The following is a 5627-nucleotide window of genomic DNA, read 5'->3' as shown; positions in this document are numbered from 1 at the left end:
CCCCACCGCGCAGGCGCGCGCGCCCCCGACACGCCGCGCCCGCGCCCGCGCCCCCGACGCTTCCTCTCCCCCCGCCGCCTCCCGCGCGCCCCCTGGAGGCCGCCGCCGCCGCCGCCTCCCCTCCTCCCGCCGCCTGGCGAGGACCGGCCCTTAGCGGGCGGCCGCGGGGCTCCCTACTGAGCGCCCCGGAGGCACCCACGGCGGAGAGCCGCACCATCGAGCCCTTCGAGGGGGCCCGCAGACACACCGACCCACCGACCCACCGACCTCAGAGACCTCGCCACCCTCCACCACCGGGGGACGGGGGCTCTATGGGACGTGGGTTCTAATCCCGGCCCTGCCACCCATCTGCTGCGTGTCCCTGGCCAAGTCACTTTACTTTCATTCAATAGTATTTACTGAGCGCTTGCTCTGTGCAGAGCACTGCCATAATAATAATGTTGGCATTTGTTAAGCGCTTACTATGTGCAGAACACTGTTCTAAGCGCCAGGGGAGATACAGGGTCATCAGGTTGTCCCACGTGACGCTCACAGTTAATCCCCATTTTCCAGATGAGGGAACTGAGGCACAGAGAAGTGAAGTGACTTGCCCTCAGTCACACAGCTGAGAAGTGGCAGAGCCAGGATTCGAACCCGTGACCTCTGACTCCCAAGCTTTCCACTGAGCTACGCTGCTTCTCTGAGTCATGCTGCGCTTGGAATGGACAATTCGGCAACAGAGACCATCCCTGCCCAATGACGGGCTCCTAGAGAAGCAGCGTGGCTCAGTAGAAAGAGCCTGGGCTTGGGAGTCGGAGGTCATGGGTTCGAATTCTGACTCTGCCGCTTGCCAGCTGTGTGACTTTGGGCAAGTCACTTCACTTCTCTGAGCTTCAGTGACCTCATCTGTTAAATGGGATCAAGACTGTGAGCCCCATGTGGGACAACCTGATCACCATGTATTCCAGGCTATTCCAGAAATACGCAACAGGGCCACTCAGCCCCTCAGCATATGCTGCATAGCACTTTTCTTCTCCAGATGCTTTTTGCAATTTGTATTTACCTAATTTCTGCTCTCACCACATCCCTGTGAGGTAGGGGAAAATTGGGTATTTTTATTTCCATTTCACAGATGAGAAAACTGAGGCCGAGAACGGTTAATGAGATCTCTAGTGCTCTATCTCCCCCCAAATCTTCCCCTCTTAAGTGGTTATAAGACCCAGCTGATTATTTTTCTTTCATCCTTTGCTCTCTCCCTACCTCTCCCCCATCAACTCTGGACATACTGGGAATGTTTCATTCTTGGCAACGGCCCTTGGATTTGGCATCTTTCAGGACTGCTGTCAGTCTTTCTTGGGTGTTTCTGTCACTCGTTTAGGTCTGGAATCTTATTTACTGTCCTGTGCAGTCCAGTCTCTGTTAGTAGAGGGAAAAGTTTCGAGATAGACGATTTAAGAATGGCTGAGATTGAGTCACAGTCAATGAAAGACTAGATAGAGGACTGGAGAGAGAGAGTCAGGGGTGTTGGCTGGTCCATGCCGGGTCACTGGGGAAGAGCAGACAAGTGGCAGATCTGGGATTAGAACCCAGGTCCTTCTGACTCCCAGGCCAGTTCTCTATCCATGAGGGCACACTGCTTCTCTGCGTTCTTGGTTTTATTTTGATTCTTTGTCTTCATCTCTGATATCATTTGTGTTTTTATGGTTTCCTTGCTTAATGACACTGTGTTACCTATCTCCCCTCCCCTTTTTTATCTTCAGACCGTGAGCCCCTTGAGGCCCAGAGACCATGTCTAATTCTCACCTGTGTATTCTTTCTTAGTGCTTGGCACAGTGCTTTGCACACAGAAAGTGCTGAATACATACCACCACTGTGTCAGAAATACCCAAGTAGATGGGAACTAGCAATGCAGCTCTTTTTTACAGCGCTTCTCAAGCAACCAAGTACAGACTCTGCTTCTATTGACGCATTATGAATACGTCCTGTTCTTTAATTACAAAATCTGTCTTTGCTTCAAGCCAAGAAACCAAGGAAATGGTGCAACAGAAGGAGGCCAGGAAGGCCTATTCTAAAGGTGACTCTGAACTCTTCAAATATTTGACAGGAAACTCACTCTGCCTCTTGGCGAGATGAAACACTGCGAGTAAAGACTCCCATCAGTTCCAGGAGGCCATGGGCCACTCATCAGCTGTGACTTTGGGCAAGTCACTTAACCTCTCCGTGCCTCAATTACCTCATCTGTAAAATGGGGATTAAGAGTGTGAGCCCCATGTGGGACAACCTGATTACCCTGTATCTACCCCAGCGCTTAGAACAATGCTTAGCACATAGTAAGCACTTAACAAATACCATCATTATTATTATTATTCATTTCAATACAGTTTTTCTGCACTCAAACGGGAGGATTGTTCGGTTCATGACACAGGGAATAAATGTTTGTAAGCTTGTTGATAAAACTGTTTGGCAGACTAATTTTTGGCAAGATGGGTTCTTCATCTTCATAGCCACTGTATTATCAGGCTGCATTCTTTCAGCGTACGTTCAGCCCACACACTCCCCTCTTCAAATGCCAACCTACTTACTGTACCTCACTCTCGACTATCTCGCCACTGACCTCTCGGCCCTATCCTGCCTCTGGCCTGAACGCCCTCCCTCTCCATATCCAACAGATGATCACTCTCCCCACTTTCAAAGCCCTATGGAAGGCACATCTCCTCCAGGAGGCCTTCCCTGACTAAGCCCTCGTTTCCCCTTCTCCCATTCCTTCCTGGGTCACCCTGATTTGCTCCCTTTATTCACTCTGTCCTCAGCCCCACGGCACTTATGTACATATCTGTAATTTATTTATATTAATGACTGTCTCCCCCTCTAGACCGCAAGCACATCATAGCCAGGGAATGTGCTTACCAACTAGGTTATTTTGTATTCTCCCAAGTGCTTAATACAGCGCTCAGCACACAGTAAGCACTCTGTAAATACAATTGATTAATTTTCAGGCCTCTATTTGAATTTATCCAGAAAGGTGCTACTAGCTGACTGAATGAACCAAAAGTGACTGGTTTCTTCTTCTCCATCTGCTTGTTCATTCATTCATTTATTCAGTCGTATTTACTGAGCGCTTACTGTGTGCAGAGCACTAAGCCCTTGGGGACAAGCATTTCTCGTCCATGTACCTCTCCCCAGTGTTTAGATCAGCCCAGAGTAGGTGCTTTAATAAATAAATAAATAATTTAACAACTTAATAAATTAAAAATACCTAGTAACTACAAACACCAACTGCCTGCTCCTTGTCTTCTGGGAACTTTGTTAGGATTAAAATGGCATCCTTGATTCTTAATTGATGGAGCAGGACAGCCTCAGCTGCACTATTGTCCGGCAATTTTCAAAGTTTCAGCAGCTGGACATCACACTGCGCACTGCACATTGCCTAAGGTGGTCCCTGGCTGGTGTTGGCCAACTGCCAAGCCAACCCCAAAACAACCTCCCATACAAACATTGCCCAAAACAGACCTCAGGGCTAAAAAAGGGTTTAATCCAATGGGTTTACAGCCACCCAGATAACCGTCTTTCCTTTAAAAACCATTTGTATTTTTTGCTTTCCGGCAGGGACACAACAGGCGGGAATGAGGAGTAGTGAGTGGCTTCAGGAAAAGAAGGAGAAGTCTTGGACCTGAAGAAGTCACAGGCCCAAGACTCGTCCACTTTCCAGATGCGAAGTTCCCTCACCATGATCATTTTCTCAACCATGTAGTTTGGTGCTGGGTTCTCACTCAGGGCTTAATACATCCCATTGGCTTCATTGACAGATGGAGTGACGGGACCCTGATTCTTCTCCTTTTATAATTCCAAACCAATGGCCCGGCTCTCTTTCTGCTTTATCTTTTCTCTCAGGCTCACTGCTGAATGCTCTCTTACCGTGGCCGTGGTACACTTGGCCGTGCGAGTCAGGGGTAAACTTCTCATTTCCTTAGGGCTAGGTGTCTCACCTAGACGGCAAAGCTTGCAGCAAACCACACCTTCTAGAAATCAGGTCAGGGGAACGGATGGCCGTGAAAGGCGGATGTCTAAAGATTACATTTCCTCCAAGAATGGTAGTTCTTTTCTTTTTCCATTGACTTCATTTGGCATTTCTAATCTTCCACATCAGTCAGTCTGTCCTATTTCTAGTTAGAGCACAGAGGGACACCTTACTGAATATGAATGAAAAGCGGAATGGCCTAGAGGAAAGAACATGGGCCTGGGAGTCAGAAGCCCTGGGTTCTAATCCTGACTCCGCCACACATCTGCTGTGTGATCTTGGGCAAATCACTTAACTTCTTTGCGCCTCAGTTCCCTCATCTTCTAACTGGGGCTTCGATACCTGAACCTCACGTGGGATCTGATTATATTGTATTCACCCCAGCGCTTAGTTCAGTGCTTGGCCTATAGAATGTGCTTAATACCCCAATTATTATTATATCATTATTAAAGGTGGAGAAATAGGCCAATCCAGGAGACAAATCAGCTCTTACTTTAAATCCACTTTTTATTCTTTCATAGACTTGAACAACTATACACAACTTTTAGCAACATAAAGATAGGGAAATCTCCAGGAAGAGCAAGCAGTAGCTGTTGCCTGCATCTTCCTTTTCCTTCCTCTTGAGGGGAGGGACACTTGCGACGGGCACAACAAATGTAGAAGAAACCAAAGGAAAACAACATGGAAATGGTTTGAACTGGCTCTATTTGGGACCGAGCCCAGCACAATAAATATAGACCTGCATCATTTTACTAACAGTAAATATTTCAACATATCCTGCAGCGAACAAACAAAATTGGACCCCTAAAACTTGAAGCTCTCCAACCCAGGGTGTGAGAATGGCTGAGGACCCTGGAGTGGAGTTTCTGAGCCGTTTCCTTGGTGATGCCTCCTCGCCCTCCCGGTGAGAACGGGGATCCGTGAGGAGCCAGCCTTGGAGGACGGGCAGCCAGGGAGTCTGGGTCAGGGCTGCTGGTTGGCAGTTGGACAGAAACAGAGCAGGGGGTGGGGTGGGGGGGGCGGGAGAGGGAGAGAGGGAGAGAGGGAGAGAGGGAGAGAGGGAGAGAGGGAGAGAGGGAGGGAGGGAGGGGGAGGGGGAGAGAGAGAGAGAGAGAGAGAGAGAGAGAGAGAGAGAGAGAGAGAGAGAGGGGCACATCCATATCCACCCACCCACCCAGGAGAGTCCCAGGCAGAACACATTTCCTGAGCAGCTCCAACTTGGGCAGGGCGGTGTCATTTCAAACAGTTCCCGCCCTGTATTCCGGATTCCACCCCTGCCGTGATGCCAATCGCTCCCACCCTCTCCAGGCGGACAGGAAGGCATTGTCTGGCTCAACAATGGCTTATTGTGGTATACAAGTGGCACACTCCTGGCCTCGACTACCCCATTAGGGATTTAGGACCTTCTAAACTGCTAAAAACGTGAAGATGGGTCCGTCCTCTTCTCCATCTGGAATCAATCAGTGAGGGGTCCGGTTTCTGGCACCATCAGATGCGGGGCTCAGCACCTGCCCAAGTTGACTAAAAACCCCTGGTTAGGGAAGTCACAGCACATCAGGGGTGTTGCACAAACCGGTCACATAGTTAAGAGAGAGAGGCTCACGGGGCACTGCAGCCCCCGGGCAACACC

This window comes from Ornithorhynchus anatinus, chromosome 11 (genome assembly GCF_004115215.2).
Source record: "Ornithorhynchus anatinus isolate Pmale09 chromosome 11, mOrnAna1.pri.v4, whole genome shotgun sequence".
Classification (NCBI taxonomy): domain Eukaryota; kingdom Metazoa; phylum Chordata; class Mammalia; order Monotremata; family Ornithorhynchidae; genus Ornithorhynchus; species Ornithorhynchus anatinus.
The sequence above is the reverse complement of the archived record's forward strand: the minus strand, read 5'-3'. Positions refer to the sequence as shown.